Below are 11909 nucleotides of genomic sequence, written 5' to 3' on the forward strand. Positions count from 1 at the left end.
TTTGGTACAACACCCTATAGTTCTAGCCAAACTTGAAGATAGCTATGAACCATTAGTTAATTCATATTATGTATGGCAGCATTAATCATAACATAGCTTAATATCATACTTGAAACTCTATTAGACAAAATTTCCTCAATTCTTTGAGGTACTCCATGTACCTAACCTCTTCCAACATTTCCTCTAAAGTTGCAAAATATTTTTAAAAATTAATAAAATGATGTGATCAGTATCTAGTAGACAAAGGTGTTTAGTAAATATTTGATAAAGATGAAAAACAGACCTGGGAAAATAGTGTAGAATTGGCTGAAAATTAAAGTGACAGAGGGTTTTTTTTTTGTTTTTGTTTTTAAATACAAATTTGAAGTTGGGGTGATAAGAATAATACTAGAGGAATGTGTAAGAATGATATAGTCATGATGAAAAAGACAAGGATTACAGATTATGTTGATATATAGACTTATTTGTGTGAAATAATGTTAAGAAGAGAGAGTAACCAAAGAATTTATATGCATATATGCACAACCCAAGGACATAGACAACAGTGGGGAGATTGACTAGGGAGGGGGAAGGAACGGGGGGGGGGGAACAGATCATTGGGGAGTAAAAGGAACATCTGTAATACTTTAAACAAAAATAAAAATTAAAAAAAAAAAGAATAACATCAAACTTTTCAAGCATTTTACTTCACTGATTACAGTTAACAAAATCATGAGCCTACACTAAATGATGAACAAAGAAATGAAGTCCTACAGAGTTTAATGTTCAATGGGTTTTATTTTCTGTAAAAACATTAAGTTAATATATCCACTAAACTTGTTCATGCCAAACACCTAAGAATTATATTTGATTCATCCCTGTCCCTCATACCTTAAATCCAATCTCTCTGTAATTTCAGTAGACTTTACCTCTCAAATACCTGTATATCCAAAATTTGCCCATTGATGTTTACCTCTACAACTGTCACTATTGTTTAAGGCACCTTTAACTGGAGCACTAAAATACTCTCCTACCTGGTCTCTCAGCTTTAACTTTTGGCAACCATCAATCCAAGTGACAGCCTTAGTGCCCTTTTCAAAACGTAAATCAGTTCATGTCACTCTCCAGCTCAAACCTCTTCAGTTGCTGCCCATTGCATCTAGAATAAACTCCACTCTCCTTACTCTGACCTACAAACCCCTCTGTGATGTGGACCCTGGCTTTCTGACCCCACTATAATTCAGTACACTGCCTTCTTTCTGTTTCTCCAACACTCCAACCTCACACCTGATTTTGTGCCTTGTACTTCTCTTCCTCTGCCTGGAATTCTTCCTTTGATCTTTGCATGGCTAGCTCCTTTCTGGCATTTACATCTCGGAACAAAAGTCCTCTCCTTTGAGAGAAAACTTCTCTGATACCCAACACAGCTATGTTCTCTATCATATCACCCAATTCCATTTTTAAAACTGCATTTTTCACTACCTCATATTTTCTTACGCATTTATTTATTTGGCTACCCCCTACTAGAACATAAAATCCATGAGAATAAAGACATCCAAAACCCTCTCTGGAACATATCTGATTTGTGATAAATATTTTTAAATAAATGAAAGGGAAAAGGGCATAAAAATGGTTCAAAATAAGGAACAACCTGAGGATACAGAAATTCTAATGTATTTATCTGTCCTTTTCCTCCATCTCAGAAACATTAGAAAACGCCCCTAGCCTTTTTTCAAAAGAGTAGACAAAGGTAAATAGGATTAAATAATAACAAGTAAGTTGCAGAAATGAGAATAAAATCCACCTCTCCTAAATTCCAGTATGGTATTCTTTCCACGCCTTCCTTATTATTAAAAGTCAGCATTATCAAATACTGGTTCTATTATGGCATAAAAAAAATCTTAAAGGAAGGTTTACTCATTAGTGAGAAGACCTAATGAATTAAAGAGAGAAGTTTGACTCAGGAGTATGTGTTCTGCTATGTGTGAATACTTAAAATTTTAAAACAAAAATAAATCACACATGTACAGCTGTCATGAAATATTAACATTTAGCCAGTGTTATGAATGATGACACCTAGAAGTTAGACATGTATTGCAATACAGTTGCTAAAAATAATTTGCAACTTTGCAAAATTTAATTTTTAACACATTAAACTTTCAATTCACAGAAACAGTTTGTATAGTAAATCAGTTTCAAGTAATAGAAATTTAAAGAAATATATCTCTTCTATTGGGTCATGCTTTTATTTTAGGCATAAACCTACAGTTCTAGTAAGTTGAGTAAGCCTTTTTTTTTTTTTTTAACTTAGGGTCAGAATACCAAAAAGTCAACTTAACCTGGGTGTCTAAAAACTTCCAAAATTTATTTGTAGAATTAATAATAGTTTAAAAGATTTCCAGATCACACTATGCTTTCACAGTTTTTCAATCTTTTTAATTGTACAAACACCCCAAAACTTACAATTATTGCTTATAACTGCCTCTAGATCATATACATTACAAAATAAGAGAACATGATTTTTATATCCTCCAGCACATTCTTTTGGGTATAAAGTAGTGGATGAGACAAAGGAGTCACAAGCTATCAGAATGTGACATGTATGCATTTGCAAATCAAGCCAAAGTATTAAGTAACTAACCCAGAGGAAGGCCATGCAGGGAGCATGAAAGACAATAGATTATCCCTGAATTCAAAAAATTTACAATCTTGTCAATGAAAACAAATTTACATTACAAGCCACAATTATATTTTACACAGATATACAAAGAGGGTCAAACAAATCAACTTTAAGAGAAAAGTAAGTCTTTCCTGATAGTTATCATCTTGAATGATTAGGAACTGTGAATAGGGTTTCTCAATTTACATGTTTCACTTTTTGGAGTGCTCTCAGCTTTGATTCTATAACATCTCAAAGATTCCAGCGGAGTGCTGAACCATGTGACAAAAGTCTTCAGGTGGACCTAGAAGCTATCTTTAAAGAAACCTTTTTCAGTAGGCAAAACGTTTTGTTCCGTTTGGCTTTTGTTTTTTAATTCTGAAAGCACCAATTTCATTTTCCAAGGGACACCTCTTTTCAGATGCAAATGTAACTATTTCTTAAACACTCTATTCATTTGTTAACATTATTCCTTTCTGAGTCTAATTAACAAAAGGAAGGAATGTTTTTATACTTGGCTCCAGATTTTGAATCAATGTGAAATATTGATGTTTCCCTTTTCAGACCAGATTTTTCTTTAAGGTATCTTTTCTTTGATTGTAAAATATGTTATACATACAGAAAACTATATTAAAAGCAATGTGAAGTTCAAATAATAACGACATAGTGAATGTCCATATAACCATCATTCCGATTAAGAAATAAAATCCCAGGTATTTTTAACGCATTGTCACAGAAAGAGGGGAGCAGTTTACTATGAGAGTCTAAATTTTCTTGTTGTTCCTTGATAAAAAATAATGAAAGTTTTTCCTTCTTACTTCTCTTTTGATTCCTTAGTTCCAACTTGAAAATGTCCTGAAGTAAATAAGCACAAACATATCACTTCTTAACTCCTGAACCCAAATTAATTTTTTTACATAATAGCTCATAATACTGCAAATGGTGTATTTTAGGTGAAAAGGGAACATAAGTAACCAGCAGTGAAACATTTAAAGCTTATTATGTTGTTGATGTTTTCATAATTAAGATTTATTATCCTGTATTGTTGCTATTTTTAATAAACCTCTGAAAAAGATTGACAAGGGAGGAATATTTAACAGACCTAAACAAAATGTAGTCTCTAACATGTCTCACAAGTGCAGTGGCCCTAAATACTGAAGAAGGGGATTAAATGGTGTTTCATAACTTTAAAAAAAGTAATACATTGTCTTCCAGGCTCATCACTTTATGTAGTACTTTGTATTTTGGTAAAATATTTCATACAACAAGGAATTACTGAGTTCAGTGCAGTATTAGGCACCATGAAGGAGTTAACAAAAGTAGAAAAACGTAATCCCTCCTTTCAGGGGGACTTACAAAACATTGAGTAAGATAAAGCACCCACTAATGAGGCAACTGAAAAGTACTTAAAATCCATAAACAATTGCCTACTAGTAAAGTACAGACTGAATACAGAAAGTCATGAAAATAAAAATGGTTAAACTTCAAAACCAGTTTGTAAGGCAGTTGTTTTGAATTTAGAACACATCTTGCCAACAAAAATGTTATAAATAAACGTTAACTGAATTTAAAGACTTGCCAAAAGAAACTAATTTGATTCACAATATATGAAAATTATGCCTGTATATTTGCTAAAGTATAAGAAAGCAAAAGTGTTGTAATACTAACAATTAGACAAAAATTGGAAAATAAAAATTATTATGAAATAGGTTTATAAATATATCTGGACATATTATGAATGTTGATGCTTGAGAAAGATCATGTTTAGTTAAAGCAGGTAGATGAAGATTTCTGTGAAGATTCTGAAAGGGATCCCTATCAAGAGTACTTGTGATCCATGAGGTATCTCTAATTAAACTTGGAAAAACATTTTTCATTTTCGTTCACTCATTTAACAAGTATTGAGGATCTCTACTACATGTCAGGCACTGAAAAACACATCAGAACACATAGAGCTTACATTCTAGTGGGAGGGGACGACAAAATGTTGTCAAGAAGTGATTTGTTCTTCCTTGATAAACGTTTATTACACCATTACTCTGTTTATAGACAGCATTAATTTTATACTTATCACCTTAAATGATCAGAGTTGAAATGTGTCTCTTTTTCCAAATGAAACTAAAAAAGGTAGGGGAAAAATAGGGTACAGTTTGTTTTGTTCATTAAAAAATATGTAGGGTACAGACATTTCCTGAGGTTTCTGACAACTGCAAGATGAGAAATGAATACATATAGGAAAAGATTAGCTTAGTTATGATGAATGAGAGAATAAAATGGGCATGTTTCCATTGAGGAGAAAAATGTATCAGGCAGAAGTCACCAAGTCTTGCCATCAGTCATGGAGAGCTTGGACACCATTAAATGTAATCTGGAGGAGGAAGCAGTCTGCAGTGGCCATTTAAACCTGTCTTAGACATCTCTTTTCTCCTCTTTTCCTCCTTTCCTTCCAGCCTGCTTCCTTCTTTTCCCTCCCCTCCCTTTCTCTCTCCTTCCCTCCCCTTCCCTCCCCACTCCTCTCCCCTTTCTTCTCCTTACCCTCCCTCCCCTCCCCTTCTCTTCCCTTCCTTTTCTTTCCTTTCCCTTCCTTCCTTTCTTCCTTCAAGCAAACATGTATTGGTGATTTTCAGGCACTTTACTAAACATTAGGGATACAAAGATGAATATGACACAGTTCCCAGACCTGGTCCTCAAAGTGTTTATAGTCTAGAACAGTGTTCCCAACTCATGGATTAGTTATCCCCAGGGGTAGTACTTTTAACTACTTAACAACTGTGTAGTACAAGGCTACTAATTAGAATATAAACTCATGGACATGGACAACAGTGTGGTGATTGTAGGGGGTTGGGGGGCAGGGGTGGAGATTATAGGGGGATAAATGGTGATGGTTAGAGACTTGACTTGGGGTGGTGAACACACAATACAGTGTGCAGATGATGTGCCGTAGAATTGTGAGCATGAAACCTGTATAATTTTGTTAGCCAGTGTCACCCCAATAAATTCAACAAACAGGGAAAAAATTAAGAAACAAAAATCTTTGCAAAAGTAAAAAAAGAATGTATGCCAAAGTTCTAGAGTAGGGTCCTGGAAATCCACTACTGTGACTATAGTTAACCTTATAGTGGCTTGGGACAGTGGAGAGGTGGGAGGTCCTGAAGGAAGGGCTAAAGTAACCAGGACAATTAGGTAAGTAAGAGGATTTTGGTGGGGGTGAGGGGGACAAGGGGAGGGAGTTCAGGCAACTAGCTTTTTACCAAGTGGTAGAAAAGTATTAGTCATTTTAACGACTGTCATTTAACAATGATATGACCTTATCAATGAAAAACAATAAATTCCTTAGCTCTACATACATGCAATTATTAGGAAAATTATTCAGTGGTTGTGAGTGAGGGAGATGATTGGCATTAATCCGTGATTGGGGAGGTGAGGACATTCAGGCATGAGAAATGTCCTAAGTAGCAGTGGAAATAAAGTCATATGCAGAATGCCCTAAAGAAACCAACCTAACTGGAAGTGTGGGCAGTGAGAATGTATTGTAATAGAATAAAGAGTAAATTTGGAAAAATGGAAACATGGGTTGTGTGCAGCAAAGGAGTGAGAAAGAGTGTTGGTTATGGTGTCAATTGGGAAGAAGAAAATTTATATGCTAGAATTAGGAGTTTAGTTCTCACAGAGCAGACAAACGAGGAGGGGCGTTGCTTTATACAACCTTGAGGAGAGAATGGTATGATGCAAGTGAAATATAAGGGGAAATATTCTACTGACTTTGGAGACAGAAGAGGGGTAAGACCAGTTTGAAAGGTTATTTCAGCAATCCTAGTATAGTTGATTAGGGCCCAGACCAGGGTAGTGACTGTAGGACTTGAAGGGAAGAGTTCAAACTGACACATATCGCAGGGTAATGCAAGGAATGGAGAAAAAGGAATGATGATAAGCATAATACATATTACATCTTAAATATGATAGCTGTTTTTCTAAACATCAAAAGGAAATTGCAAATCTCCAATACTAATTCCTTTAAAATACCAAATTTAGCCATGTAATGATCCTATTTAATTTACAAAATAAAGATTCTCATTTTTGAAGAGAAGGGAGTATGAACTGATAATCTTTTTCACACTAAGAACAAGACTGCTTGCTGTATACCAATACGGAGCAGCATGAAGCTAAATTTTTTAATTCATTTAAATTAACATAGAAAATGTATATGGCACAAAATCATGGAAAGTTATGTGAAATATGCTAGGTTTCATTGTTCTGATATTTAGTTTACTTACCTAAAAGTCATTTTGAAATGAAAGTTTTATCTTTTGAAGGTGGGAAGAAATGCTTGATTTTTAACTGAGTTAATTTTCAGTCGACTCCTAAGAAAACAGGGAAGCTTTAGGAGCCTAATTAAACCATGCATTTGCTCTAATTAATTTAGCTGCAGACTGCATGGGAACAAAAGCAGCAAACAGACCTGTTCTGTGTGCAGCAGTTAAGCATTTGACTGTAGTTTTCTCCAGCAGAGGTTTTGAGTAGCACAGAAAGAAAGAAGCAGAGATGCAAAGCCATCATCAGCAAGCAGTGGCTGCAGCCACAAATCACAGGGCTGCCCTTATTCCTGCATAGTATAGAAAACATCATTCATCGTCTATGATTTTATTTATGTCCAAAGGCAGAGAAAGCAACCATCATCACTAGCATCATTTTTGAGTATCTAAGACAGCACATTTTCATCAACATAATTGGATGTTAGCTCACAAAAACTATAGAGTTATTACTCAAAGGACAATTTATATATTGGGCAAGAATATTAGGGCTTTTATACTGGGCAAGAATATTAGGGCTTTTATACTGGTCAGTTTTTCCTCTTAGGGCTTATTTTTTTTTTAATAATGTCCACATTTAATGCAACAGTTTAATTTTTAAGCTAAGTAAATCCATACTTTTGTTTTCTGTTTTGATTTTAGTAAACTGGAGTTTAAACTACTGATGATCAATGTGAGGAAAAAAGATGAGTTTTTATTACTACTGACTACTCAATTCAGCTAAACAACTACTTTCTTAAAACAGGATTCATAGGAAACTCCTTTTAAACGCAAATCCTTTAAAGGCATATGTTTTCATTGGATAGAAACTCCGTTTAAAATTACTGTAGCTATGTTTATCCATTTACCTTAGTTTCTAGGTGTAAAATACCAACTAAAATGCTGGTTTTCTACCCTCAGCTAAACTGGCAAACAAATAAGAAATATTGCAAGCTTTATCACTTTTGATCTGTTGTTTTAAAAATGTGTGTTTGAGATTCTTGGTTCAGAGTCCAAGCTTTATAGAAATTATAACTAGAAATTATAACTGGAAAAAAACTTTAGCTTCCCGGGGTAACTTGTCCTAAATATAAAAACAAAAAAAAATCAGGAGACAGGAATCTATAACCAAAGAAGAATAAAGCATTAAAGCAACCATCTGGTTAGTTCAGGCCAGATATAACATCTTTACTTTTTGCTTAAACCATCTAGATGTCTGTACCACCCCCTACACACACACACACACACACACACACACACACACACACACACACTTTATTTTGCCCAAGGAAACCTGACCTAAACTAAGCAACTATTCTATATCAGTAAGTTGTCCAAGAAGATGAAAGTTTAAGTATATGTCAGATAAGTTGTAGCATCTGGTGCAATTCAGTAATGATTAACTCTTCCAGAGAGCTTCAGTGTTGGACAAATTTTAGAACTGAGCTTTGGTTAACCTATGTAAAGAAAATAATATCATTCTACCCACACATTCTCCCTGTTTACAATACTAATATTTGCCCAATTATTTTCTGTTGTAGGAGACATACAAAATAAAATCTTTCTATAAAACATCTCACTATATCTCTATTGCAGCAAAATACAATTTTGGGTACAAATGACCAGCACTGTTAATCTTTCATTATAATTGTTTAAAATTTTCACATTTCTGTTTTTAACACCTTGATTAGTCCTACAGGTTTCAACCTAAAGTAGAGAATGTCTTACAAAGTATTGTTTAAGAGTGCTACATAAAATTAACAAGTTTAGATGCACTCATAGTTTGTTGATATGAGAACAAAGTTACTTCTCTCTTTACAATAGCATATATGCTTAGATATATCATGTTTTAAAATAAGGTTGGAAGTGATCATAGTGACATTTGTGGTTGTCAATAGCTCCCTTCTAAACTGCACTACAAACCACATTTTGCCTAATTTACACACCTTTCAAAATATAAAAGAATCAATTTTAAATGTGATGTTTTTCATCAATATATTATGTAAACAAGTCACATAAGAAAACACACTAAGAATTTAATAAGGTAAAGAACATAAGACACAAGACAATCTGCCTGGCCAGGCGTGGCTCAGCAGTTGAGCATCGACCTAGGATCCAGGCGATCGGGGTTCGATTCCCGGTCAGGGCATATGCCTGGGTTGTGGGCTGCAGCCGATCAATGACTTTCTCATCATTGATGTTTCTATCTCTCTCTCTCCCTCTCCTTTCCTTTCTCTGAAATCAATAAAGATATATTTTTAAAAAATAATAAGAATGTCCAATTCTGACAATCAGTGTGGTGAAAGGGCAAAATAGTACATTTTAAAAAATGCATCAGATGTTCATACCTTTTAGCTCAGTAATTCCACTCCTTGATGTCTTCCCCAAAGGAATAATCCTAAACATCTAAAAAAGCTATAGGTACAAGATGTTCATTGCAGCATTATTTATAATATTGAAAAAAAATTGAAAGCAACCTAAATACCTTGAAGCATAGGGATGTTAAGTGCAGTAATACACAGCTATCTGGAATATTTTGTTGCATTTTAAATGATGTTTAGGCTCATCAGTAATGATATGGGGACATGTTATTATATAATGAATGTCAAGTGAAAAGAACAAGATACAACACTACATACATTGTAAGCCTACAACTGTATATGGAAAAAATTCTATAAAGACATGAGGATTTGAAAAATCTATTGTCAGTGTTTTCCAAATTTTATTTAACATGCAGTTTAATGTTTTCAAATACATTGAAACTGTTATATTTTTACTTATAGCACTTGCAAATGCATTGCATTGTTTTCAAAACATTACTATCTAAACCAAAGAATTTATATGCATATATGCACAACCCAAGGACGTGGATAATGGTGGGGAGAGGGACTGGGGAGGGGGATGGGATGGGGTGGAACGGGTCATTGGGGAGAAAAAGAGACGTCTGTAATATTTTAAACAAAAATAAAATTAAAAAACCCCACAAAAACAACCCACCAAAAAAACATTACTATCTAAAGCAAAACCCTGTGCTTGGAAAGACATGTGAAATATCATACCTATTATAAAAATCTCAAATTATTTTATCTATTATCATTTTGGTTATAAGTGTAGGGAATCTTCTACATATGTGACTTAGGCAGCTGAAATATGTAGGCTGAAGCAGCTCTAGTCAGGGTTTTTCTCAACATCCACACTCTTTCTGCCTCTAGCTCCTTTGAGAAATCATGGCTGCTCCTAGCACCTGTGAGTATACTGCTCTTATAAACCTGCAGCAGTAGAGGAAATGTTATGATTGTTTCTAATATTTGGGGGATAACCAAAACCAATTTCTTTTTTCATCAAACTGGAGCATAAAAAATGTGCCATTCATTGAAATATATTTATTGTTTCCAACAGAGTACAAATTCTTAAGAGGACAGAGATGGGGTTTATTTTTATGATGCATACATTGCCTGGATTACTGCTATATTTCATAAATAATATCCTTCCCAACATCTACCCTAAGACAAAGGTGAACCAAGGTTTTATTGTTTTAGAAAGAAATACCATGTCTCCCCCCCTTTTCTCAGCCCAATTCGGTCCTTGCAATTGTGGTCACTCCTTTGACACTTTAATACAATATCGACCAATTTCCTAAAATCCTAGTGAGAGGCTAACGGAGAGGAAAAGGAGAGGGAGTGGGAAGGAGAGGGAGTGGGAGAGGGAGAGGGAGAGAGGAGGGGGAAGAAAGAAAGAGAGAGAGAGAGAGAGAGAGAGAGAGAGAGAGAGAGAGAGAGAGAGAGAGAGAGAAAAGAGGAGAGGAGTAACTGAGAGACTGAGAAACACTTCAGGAGGTTGCACTTACACTCCAGCAGCTTTTCCAGAAATCAGGGAAGTAGTAGTCCTTATTTTTGTGGTGTCAAGTTGTAGACTGAAATTCGGCAAAAATCTTTCTTGACGTGAGGGATGCGAAATACATTGTAGGATATGTATTCCGTGTGATCCTTTGTTCTAGAGCTTTTCTTTTTTTTCTAAAGTTTTTCGGTGTCACTCAAAGAAAGGGAACATTAATACTACTTTGAAATTCCCTTAAAGGCGCCTTTCAAAGCATCTCCCAATGGAAAATATCACGACAGCTCAACACTGGTGTTTCTCAGTAAGACTCGAGTCCAAATTCCCCCCCCCCCCCACATGGCTGTATACGTTGCAGGCCCCCAAATTTGTGTTTTCAGTCACCGTTAATCAAATAGCCAGAAACACCATCTCAGGCAACCTGCGTTTCCTGGGCTAGAAATGAGCCCTGGTTAAAGATTACGTTCACTTTGAAGGCATCGATATTACTCGTATGCTTTAGAGCCGCGGGTTTTTGTCAGGGCTGAAGCGGGCTCAGGAGTGCCTGCAGCGCGGTGGGCGGTGTTCTGAGAGCCCTGGTCCTTAACACGTTTCCAGGGGGATGTCCACACTTTTTCAAAAGACGTCCAGCTCACCATGCTCCGCGGGAGCGAGTGGACCAGACTGTGATAGGAATAGAGAGTTTATGTGAGGGACACAGGGAGAAAAATAGGTCGCTTGACTGGGTCCTGTCCCCAAGTCACCGTAGCTCAGGACTTTCATGAGTGTATCACTACCATTAACAGCTACTTGGAGAGGGTTGTTTACCACCTGAATGCTAGACAACCAGACAACCGGTGACCCAAGCCACGCCCCTTAGCTTCTAAACTCCCCTCCTGCCCCCAAACTCATTAATTCATAGCTGCCTTCTTCCCAGACGCTCCCATTGGCTCCTATCACACCCAATGAGAACCTTGCAACAGTTTCACCTGGCTCTCATTTCCCAAATAAACAAACAAACAGTCGGAGGACCATGCCAGCTCTCTCCCAGGCACTTCCGCACGTGGTTGCACTTGCGTCTCTCAGGTCGGGTCTAGCACCCTCCAGCCAATAGGGCCTGGGCTGTGGCGCCCCCGCCTGGACCTGATCACTGGCCGCTTTTTTCTCGT

This window comes from Miniopterus schreibersii, assembly GCF_964146895.1.
Source record: "Miniopterus schreibersii genome assembly, chromosome: X".
NCBI classification, from domain to species: domain Eukaryota; kingdom Metazoa; phylum Chordata; class Mammalia; order Chiroptera; family Miniopteridae; genus Miniopterus; species Miniopterus schreibersii.